General features: G+C 40.7%; 2 long non-coding RNA genes across 2 annotated transcripts; one reads left to right on the forward strand and one right to left on the reverse strand.

The window, feature by feature from the left end:
* Window positions 1-355: 355 nt before the first annotated feature.
* LOC146863305 (uncharacterized) lies at window positions 356-1218 on the reverse strand. Its single transcript, XR_014978594.1, has 3 exons — window positions 1155-1218; window positions 963-1065; window positions 356-704 (listed from the first exon to the last, which is right to left on the reverse strand). It is a non-coding gene; the product is annotated as an uncharacterized LOC146863305 (long non-coding RNA).
* An 8607-nt stretch (window positions 1219-9825) lies between these two features.
* Window positions 9826-10688, forward strand: LOC146863306 (uncharacterized). Its single transcript, XR_014978595.1, has 3 exons — window positions 9826-9889; window positions 9979-10081; window positions 10340-10688. It is a non-coding gene; the product is annotated as an uncharacterized LOC146863306 (long non-coding RNA).
* The last annotated feature ends 200 nt before the right edge of the window (window positions 10689-10888 follow it).

The raw sequence follows: 10888 nt of genomic DNA on the forward strand, positions 1-10888 counted from the left end.
ACGATGGCTTGGTGGTCTCTGTCTGCAGCAAGAGGAAGAATCTGTTCTAGCAATCCCAAGGGCATCCTATTATTCACCAAATATGAGCTTATGATAGGTCATGCTGCCAAATGCCAGTCAGGGGTGCAAAATGACAAAGTACCCACTTAAAAAGAAGAGCGTACTCCCAAACGTGTCTCAACATACGTGTAGACTTAAAGCATGCAGATGTCTAAGTATGAGCAAGTGTAAATGTAAGACATTTCTGTATCCAAGCCTGGCAGCAAAGTACTTTGATAGGAAACAAGGGAACCCCAATATACGAACCTGGGGTGGTACAATGTGAAGAGAGACACAATGGTTCTAAATGGCCTAAAAGGTCCAGGATAGGAAAACCTTTAAAAGGTAAACGTTTAAATAAAGGTTTTTTAAAATAAATTTTGAAAAGAGAGAGTGATAGTTAATATAGAACAGGGACAAGAAGGTCAAGGTATAACAGATATTTATTATACAATGAAATAAATTCAGATGCTCACATATTCAGTGACAGTAAGCGTGACAAAAAACGGTGAAAGTGAACTTTAAAAGAAAACATCGCATTGACAACAGGGATTGAACCACTTTCTTTTAGACTTAATATGAGGGGTTCATGTTGTGAGCGGTCGACGACGTTTCGAACTCAGTTAGTTGAGTTCATCTTCAGGACAAAAATGAGCATCTATAATCTAGAAAGCAAGAATACAAAGTATAAGTAGACCAAAATCTAGTCCCTGAGAGTCGCATCACATTCAGAAAATTAATAAAGACTACACATTGCTCTCTATAGAGTGATGCTGAGTATAATTTGAAAAGGCCACAGTTATTATAATGAATAATTATGCATATGACATAGTCTTCCTAAGTCAAAGATTAAATTAATTAAGTTCAAAATGCTAGCATAATTCCTAGTCTATTTTTTTAGACTCAACAATTAATAAACTTACTGTCGGTGTAGATATAAGGTAGAATTGTGGATTTTTACTGATCACGAGAGAATCAAATGCAAGTTACTGCTTCAAAGTAGGGCCCTTTGTCATTGCAGGAGGCCTAGGAAGAAAACGAGTATTTTAAGGCATTTAAAAGGAGAGTAAGTCAGGAGTGGGAATGAGCAGGGAAGGGAGCGGATGCAGACTTACTTGGGAAACGATCTTAAATCATTTTACCGGGACCTCAGGGATTCAGGTGCCGGGCGGATTTAGTCTGAAAGGAATGGAGGGGGTGTGTGAGTTAGAACGCTGAACAGCTGAGCCAGCGAGGAGGAAGAGCAGTTAAGGGAAAGGCATGGAGGGGAGGGGAGAGAAACCCAAAGTGAACTTACAATTTGTCCGATCAGATTGCAATGAATGCGAGCCTCCCGGTAAACAAGTCCTGTTCAAGTGCTGCTAGCGCTGGAACTGAGAGCTGGAGCTGGGTTCACTCGGTATTTATGCACGTGAGTCTGGAGGAGTCGGGATTTCAAGCTAATTGGTGACAGCTGAACGTGCAGGTGTGCACGTGTAGACACCGGGCGGAAATTAGTAAAGAGTGAGCAGCCGGGAGTGATCTACGCTCACAGCTGTGAAAGAGCATGTGTGAAGGGCAGACTGTCAATCTGCGAGCGCAGGTGAAAACAGATCTGTGCTACTAAAAGCGTTTAAAACCGAGTTAAACACGGGGTGTGGGAATGGACTGTTGTAATAGAAAGATGTTCATAAATTAGGAAAAACCTAGGCAATAGGGCAGAGAGCCAGCACCTGAATCGTAACATACGGAATTTAAAGAAAGTAATTACATCATTCTCTGGGGGTTACGTGTGTACAAGGTACACTATATTTACATTGTCAACAACCTATGTACTCAAACATAGCAGCATGTGCCAATGGGATAGGAGTATACATAACATCCAATGTGTAATTATCAACTTAGCTATGTACAGGGTAAACAATGACCATTTGTAGAAGGCCAGGGTGGTTGCCAAATCAACAAATGAAAAAATGAAACATACAACTTGAATGAATGAATGCGGGGGAATCCCAGAATAGTGACAGCAGTTGTACGTTATAGAATGGTGTTATAAGCATCCAGGGTGTTCAATCCTTGTTCAATGGTACGGCATTTGAAGATCCATTTACATTCCAGGCGGTTAAGGATTTGTTGTTGATTACCTCCTCTGTGGTTAGGATGTAAGCTTTCAATCACTTGCCACTTGAAATCAGTCTCTGAGTGTCCTTTGGACATGAAATGTTCCACTAATGGTGCAGTTTGTATTTTGCAGCGGATCCTGCTTCTGTGTTGCGAGATTCTTGCTTTGATTTTCTGCGTGGTTTGTCCGATATAAAGCAATTTACACGGACACTCAATACAGTAGATAACATTATGTGAGTTACAGTTAGAGAAAAACTCCAAATTGTGCTTAGTGCCATCAAATTCAAAAAACTTAGTGTTGACAGTAGAATCACAAGCCATGCAGTTGTTACATTTGTAGTGGCCCTTAAGAGGGGGAAGACCAAGAAAGGAATGTAAGGTGTTATCTTTCTGTGTGGGTTTTTGGGCCCTGACTAAGTGGTCCTTGATGTTACGGCCTCTCTTAAAAGCAAAAAGGGGGGTTCCTGTGGAAAGCTCCAAAGGCCTTAGTACTGACCAATGTTTTTTTATCATTTTAGTGAGTTTATTACTGACTGGGCAGAAAGTGGTCACACATGTGATCTTGGAAGTAGGTGCTCTTACTTTTGGCTCTAGTAAAAATTCCCGATGAGAGTACCAAGCTCGTTTCATTGAGCGTTTTACTAGCCGTTTCGGATAGCCTCGGTCAGTAAGCTTTTTGCATAGGATTTCTGCCTCTAGAAAGAAATCCTCTTTGTATTTACAATTCCTTCGGATTCTGAGGAATTGTCCGTAGGGCAAACCGTCTCTTAAAGCTCTGGGATGGGCACTGTTGTACTGTAACAGTGTGTTCCGCTCAGTCGGTTTCCTGAATAAGGTAGTGTAGAGTTCGCCATTGGCACTCTTGATAGTGACATCCAAATAGTCAATTTTGTTGTTGTCAAAGTTATGGGTAAACTTCAGATCAGTTTGGGTGTTGTTAAGCCAAGAGCAAAATGATCGGAGTTCAACATCGGTACCAGACCAAATCATAAAGACATCGTCTATATACCTACGCCAGGAACGGATTTTTTGGAGAAAGGGATTGGCTCTATTGAGAATGATGTTGGTCTCAATATCGTCAACAAAAAGAATGGCAAAATTTGGGGCAAAAACGGCCCCCATAGAAGTACCCTTGCATTGTCTGTAGAACTGATCTTGAAACATAAAGTAGTTCTTAGTGAGGGCTATGTCAAGGAGTGAAATTATAAACTCTGTGGGGACCTGATGTGGGGCCGGACGCAGGTCGAGATGTTTTTTAATAACCTGTATACCTTTATCTTGAGGGATATTAGTATATAATGACTCGATGTCAAGGGTGACAAGGAGTTCTGTTTGGGGATCGAAAGGTTGAGATTCAATGAGGTTGATCAGGTGTGTGGTGTCTTTTACGTACGTGGTGGTATCTTGTACCATGTTTTTTATGAAGAAGTCAATGTATATCCCTAGAGGTTCTAGTATTGAACCACATCCTGAGAGGATGGGTCTGCCTGGTGGTGCTTCCAAATTTTTATGGATTTTTGGGAGAGTGTATAGAACCGGTGTCCTTGGGTTTTTGTTATTAAGAAAGGTAAACTCACGTTTACTAATATAGCCTTCTTCTAGACCTTTCTTAGTAATATCAAGAATCAGATTACTGATATCTTGAACAGGATTGCGCATCAGGTGTTCATAGTGTGAGGTGTTACTAAGTTGGCGGTGAATTTCATTTTCATAGGCGGTTTTATCCTGTAAAACAATACCGCCACCTTTATCGCAGGGTTTTATAACCACATCATCCAGATTTTTTAGGGTGTTTAGACTTTGTCTTTCTTCTAGACTTACATTGAAAGGAGTAAATCTATAATTAGATCTGATTTCGTTGAAGTCTTTAAGTACAAGATGTTCAAAAGTTAGGACTTCCGGGGGCATGGTGCCGCTTGGTGGGTTAAAAGTAGACTTAGGACGTAGTCCTGTAATGTCAGTATTGGTGGTGGTTTCTTTTTTCTGAAAGAACACATTGAGTCGTACCTTTCTGAAAAACTGGAGAATTTCAGTATGGATATCAAACCAATTAGGTTTTTCCGTGATGACGAAGGACAATCCTCTGCTCAGTAGAGCGATATCAGTAGAAGCCAATTGGTGCTTGGACAAGTTAAAAATTGGCATCTGGTCTAGGTGGGGGGTGGTGGTGGTGGCGGGGGTAGCAGAAGGGGGTAGAGAAAGATCTAGTATTGATAGCCCCATTGGTAAAATTTCCTGCGTGTTTGTCGTTCCCCTGGAGGGAAGTTGTATCTGGGCCTCCCTCTGCCTCTGCCTCTGGATCTCTCCCCTATGAAGGGTTGGCCTCTCCCTAAAAAATTAGGGTTGTGTGTGGAAGTGCTAGGACCTTCTAAGGGGTCAGAATTGTCAGATTCTATGGAGGAGTCAGAGAATGTTACCGGTTGCCTGTTTCTAAATCTGCCCCAAGTACTTGTTGGGTATCTCTGTTGTTCTTGGGTGTTTTGTGTGAAAAAATCTTCCTTGAGATAAGGGTAGGTGTGTTCTTTGTTATAATTTCTTATGTCCTTTGTCACCTTGGTAGACTTTTTGTGGTGTTCGAAATTTTGAAAATCAATAATCGTGCGTTCCAGTTTTTCTAGAGCTGATTTGGCGTCTGCTAGACTGTCTAATTCTAGGATTGCCTTTTCTAGTTCTCTGATCTCTATTAGTTCTTTCTTGCTGTGTTCCAGTGCAGTGTCGATGCCAAGCACCATCCAATGACGGGAGCAAGTAGTACCAATATGGGCGAAACCGTTCTTGAATTTAGGATCTTGTAGAAAAATGGCAGGGATATTGCGCACTTGTAGGCCCACAGGAATAATGTCCGCTTTGAGATATTCTGTGAGCATGCGAGCGTGCAATTCAGTGCGTATATGCTTTTTTTTGAGTCTTTCTAAATTCGTGAGTTTTTCACTTGCCACATTAGATGATGCATTGTTTACAGGTATAGGTGTGTGAAAAAGAGAGGGACCACTGATCAGTCTAGCAATGTATTCCTCGGTGTATGTAGGAATAATGGGTGTAGACATAGTATCTGTGGGGGATTTTGGATCAAACTATGTATTGATAAATATACATAGAGCTCATTTAAGGAGAACAAATTTTCTTAGGTTAATATAACCACTCAATGAGTGGAACCCTTGCAGTGGAGCCACTGCTCTTACAAGTGTTTGATAGGAAACAAGGGAACCCCAATATACGAACCTGGGGTGGTACAATGTGAAGAGAGACACAATGGTTCTAAATGGCCTAAAAGGTCCAGGATAGGAAAACCTTTAAAAGGTAAACGTTTAAATAAAGGTTTTTTAAAATAAATTTTGAAAAGAGAGAGTGATAGTTAATATAGAACAGGGACAAGAAGGTCAAGGTATAACAGATATTTATTATACAATGAAATAAATTCAGATGCTCACATATTCAGTGACAGTAAGCGTGACAAAAAACGGTGAAAGTGAACTTTAAAAGAAAACATCGCATTGACAACAGGGATTGAACCACTTTCTTTTAGACTTAATATGAGGGGTTCATGTTGTGAGCGGTCGACGACGTTTCGAACTCAGTTAGTTGAGTTCATCTTCAGGACAAAAATGAGCATCTATAATCTAGAAAGCAAGAATACAAAGTATAAGTAGACCAAAATCTAGTCCCTGAGAGTCGCATCACATTCAGAAAATTAATAAAGACTACACATTGCTCTCTATAGAGTGATGCTGAGTATAATTTGAAAAGGCCACAGTTATTATAATGAATAATTATGCATATGACATAGTCTTCCTAAGTCAAAGATTAAATTAATTAAGTTCAAAATGCTAGCATAATTCCTAGTCTATTTTTTTAGACTCAACAATTAATAAACTTACTGTCGGTGTAGATATAAGGTAGAATTGTGGATTTTTACTGATCACGAGAGAATCAAATGCAAGTGCGCAATATCCCTGCCATTTTTCTACAAGATCCTAAATTCAAGAACGGTTTCGCCCATATTGGTACTACTTGCTCCCGTCATTGGATGGTGCTTGGCATCGACACTGCACTGGAACACAGCAAGAAAGAACTAATAGAGATCAGAGAACTAGAAAAGGCAATCCTAGAATTAGACAGTCTAGCAGACGCCAAATCAGCTCTAGAAAAACTGGAACGCACGATTATTGATTTTCAAAATTTCGAACACCACAAAAAGTCTACCAAGGTGACAAAGGACATAAGAAATTATAACAAAGAACACACCTACCCTTATCTCAAGGAAGATTTTTTCACACAAAACACCCAAGAACAACAGAGATACCCAACAAGTACTTGGGGCAGATTTAGAAACAGGCAACCGGTAACATTCTCTGACTCCTCCATAGAATCTGACAATTCTGACCCCTTAGAAGGTCCTAGCACTTCCACACACAACCCTAATTTTTTAGGGAGAGGCCAACCCTTCATAGGGGAGAGATCCAGAGGCAGAGGCAGAGGGAGGCCCAGATACAACTTCCCTCCAGGGGAACGACAAACACGCAGGAAATTTTACCAATGGGGCTATCAATACTAGATCTTTCTCTACCCCCTTCTGCTACCCCCGCCACCACCACCACCCCCCACCTAGACCAGATGCCAATTTTTAACTTGTCCAAGCACCAATTGGCTTCTACTGATATCGCTCTACTGAGCAGAGGATTGTCCTTCGTCATCACGGAAAAACCTAATTGGTTTGATATCCATACTGAAATTCTCCAGTTTTTCAGAAAGGTACGACTCAATGTGTTCTTTCAGAAAAAAGAAACCACCACCAATACTGACATTACAGGACTACGTCCTAAGTCTACTTTTAACCCACCAAGCGGCACCATGCCCCCGGAAGTCCTAACTTTTGAACATCTTGTACTTAAAGACTTCAACGAAATCAGATCTAATTATAGATTTACTCCTTTCAATGTAAGTCTAGAAGAAAGACAAAGTCTAAACACCCTAAAAAATCTGGATGATGTGGTTATAAAACCCTGCGATAAAGGTGGCGGTATTGTTTTACAGGATAAAACCGCCTATGAAAATGAAATTCACCGCCAACTTAGTAACACCTCACACTATGAACACCTGATGCGCAATCCTGTTCAAGATATCAGTAATCTGATTCTTGATATTACTAAGAAAGGTCTAGAAGAAGGCTATATTAGTAAACGTGAGTTTACCTTTCTTAATAACAAAAACCCAAGGACACCGGTTCTATACACTCTCCCAAAAATCCATAAAAATTTGGAAGCACCACCAGGCAGACCCATCCTCTCAGGATGTGGTTCAATACTAGAACCTCTAGGGATATACATTGACTTCTTCATAAAAAACATGGTACAAGATACCACCACGTACGTAAAAGACACCACACACCTGATCAACCTCATTGAATCTCAACCTTTCGATCCCCAAACAGAACTCCTTGTCACCCTTGACATCGAGTCATTATATACTAATATCCCTCAAGATAAAGGTATACAGGTTATTAAAAAACATCTCGACCTGCGTCCGGCCCCACATCAGGTCCCCACAGAGTTTATAATTTCACTCCTTGACATAGCCCTCACTAAGAACTACTTTATGTTTCAAGATCAGTTCTACAGACAATGCAAGGGTACTTCTATGGGGGCCGTTTTTGCCCCAAATTTTGCCATTCTTTTTGTTGACGATATTGAGACCAACATCATTCTCAATAGAGCCAATCCCTTTCTCCAAAAAATCCGTTCCTGGCGTAGGTATATAGACGATGTCTTTATGATTTGGTCTGGTACCGATGTTGAACTCCGATCATTTTGCTCTTGGCTTAACAACACCCAAACTGATCTGAAGTTTACCCATAACTTTGACAACAACAAAATTGACTATTTGGATGTCACTATCAAGAGTGCCAATGGCGAACTCTACACTACCTTATTCAGGAAACCGACTGAGCGGAACACACTGTTACAGTACAACAGTGCCCATCCCAGAGCTTTAAGAGACGGTTTGCCCTACGGACAATTCCTCAGAATCCGAAGGAATTGTAAATACAAAGAGGATTTCTTTCTAGAGGCAGAAATCCTATGCAAAAAGCTTACTGACCGAGGCTATCCGAAACGGCTAGTAAAACGCTCAATGAAACGAGCTTGGTACTCTCATCGGGAATTTTTACTAGAGCCAAAAGTAAGAGCACCTACTTCCAAGATCACATGTGTGACCACTTTCTGCCCAGTCAGTAATAAACTCACTAAAATGATAAAAAAACATTGGTCAGTACTAAGGCCTTTGGAGCTTTCCACAGGAACCCCCCTTTTTGCTTTTAAGAGAGGCCGTAACATCAAGGACCACTTAGTCAGGGCCCAAAAACCCACACAGAAAGATAACACCTTACATTCCTTTCTTGGTCTTCCCCCTCTTAAGGGCCACTACAAATGTAACAACTGCATGGCTTGTGATTCTACTGTCAACACTAAGTTTTTTGAATTTGATGGCACTAAGCACAATTTGGAGTTTTTCTCTAACTGTAACTCACATAATGTTATCTACTGTATTGAGTGTCCGTGTAAATTGCTTTATATCGGACAAACCACGCAGAAAATCAAAGCAAGAATCTCGCAACACAGAAGCAGGATCCGCTGCAAAATACAAACTGCACCATTAGTGGAACATTTCATGTCCAAAGGACACTCAGAGACTGATTTCAAGTGGCAAGTGATTGAAAGCTTACATCCTAACCACAGAGGAGGTAATCAACAACAAATCCTTAACCGCCTGGAATGTAAATGGATCTTCAAATGCCGTACCATTGAACAAGGATTGAACACCCTGGATGCTTATAACACCATTCTATAACGTACAACTGCTGTCACTATTCTGGGATTCCCCCGCATTCATTCATTCAAGTTGTATGTTTCATTTTTTCATTTGTTGATTTGGCAACCACCCTGGCCTTCTACAAATGGTCATTGTTTACCCTGTACATAGCTAAGTTGATAATTACACATTGGATGTTATGTATACTCCTATCCCATTGGCACATGCTGCTATGTTTGAGTACATAGGTTGTTGACAATGTAAATATAGTGTACCTTGTACACACGTAACCCCCAGAGAATGATGTAATTACTTTCTTTAAATTCCGTATGTTACGATTCAGGTGCTGGCTCTCTGCCCTATTGCCTAGGTTTTTCCTAATTTATGAACATCTTTCTATTACAACAGTCCATTCCCACACCCCGTGTTTAACTCGGTTTTAAACGCTTTTAGTAGCACAGATCTGTTTTCACCTGCGCTCGCAGATTGACAGTCTGCCCTTCACACATGCTCTTTCACAGCTGTGAGCGTAGATCACTCCCGGCTGCTCACTCTTTACTAATTTCCGCCCGGTGTCTACACGTGCACACCTGCACGTTCAGCTGTCACCAATTAGCTTGAAATCCCGACTCCTCCAGACTCACGTGCATAAATACCGAGTGAACCCAGCTCCAGCTCTCAGTTCCAGCGCTAGCAGCACTTGAACAGGACTTGTTTACCGGGAGGCTCGCATTCATTGCAATCTGATCGGACAAATTGTAAGTTCACTTTGGGTTTCTCTCCCCTCCCCTCCATGCCTTTCCCTTAACTGCTCTTCCTCCTCGCTGGCTCAGCTGTTCAGCGTTCTAACTCACACACCCCCTCCATTCCTTTCAGACTAAATCCGCCCGGCACCTGAATCCCTGAGGTCCCGGTAAAATGATTTAAGATCGTTTCCCAAGTAAGTCTGCATCCGCTCCCTTCCCTGCTCCTTCCCACTCCTGACTTACTCTCCTTTTAAATGCCTTAAAATACTCGTTTTCTTCCTAGGCCTCCTGCAATGACAAAGGGCCCTACTTTGAAGCAGTAACTTGCATTTGATTCTCTCGTGATCAGTAAAAATCCACAATTCTACCTTATATCTACACCGACAGTAAGTTTATTAATTGTTGAGTCTAAAAAAATAGACTAGGAATTATGCTAGCATTTTGAACTTAATTAATTTAATCTTTGACTTAGGAAGACTATGTCATATGCATAATTATTCATTATAATAACTGTGGCCTTTTCAAATTATACTCAGCATCACTCTATAGAGAGCAATGTGTAGTCTTTATTAATTTTCTGAATGTGATGCGACTCTCAGGGACTAGATTTTGGTCTACTTATACTTTGTATTCTTGCTTTCTAGATTATAGATGCTCATTTTTGTCCTGAAGATGAACTCAACTAACTGAGTTCGAAACGTCGTCGACCGCTCACAACATGAACCCCTCATATTAAGTCTAAAAGAAAGTGGTTCAATCCCTGTTGTCAATGCGATGTTTTCTTTTAAAGTTCACTTTCACCGTTTTTTGTCACGCTTACTGTCACTGAATATGTGAGCATCTGAATTTATTTCATTGTATAATAAATATCTGTTATACCTTGACCTTCTTGTCCCTGTTCTATATTAACTATCACTCTCTCTTTTCAAAATTTATTTTAAAAAACCTTTATTTAAACGTTTACCTTTTAAAGGTTTTCCTATCCTGGACCTTTTAGGCCATTTAGAACCATTGTGTCTCTCTTCACATGGCAGCAAAGTACAGCAAGTCCAGAACCTTTTGTAAAGAACCATTTTCCAGAGATGCAGAACCAAAGATTCATTGAATAAAAAACCCTCCTTTGGATGGGGCTCTCAGAGCTACACACTGAAATCCCAAAGCAAGGCTTTCTGAAAGCACTGGAGTAAACTTAC

Source organism: Triturus cristatus, chromosome 2_2 (genome assembly GCF_964204655.1).
Source record: "Triturus cristatus chromosome 2_2, aTriCri1.1, whole genome shotgun sequence".
NCBI lineage: Eukaryota > Metazoa > Chordata > Amphibia > Caudata > Salamandridae > Triturus > Triturus cristatus.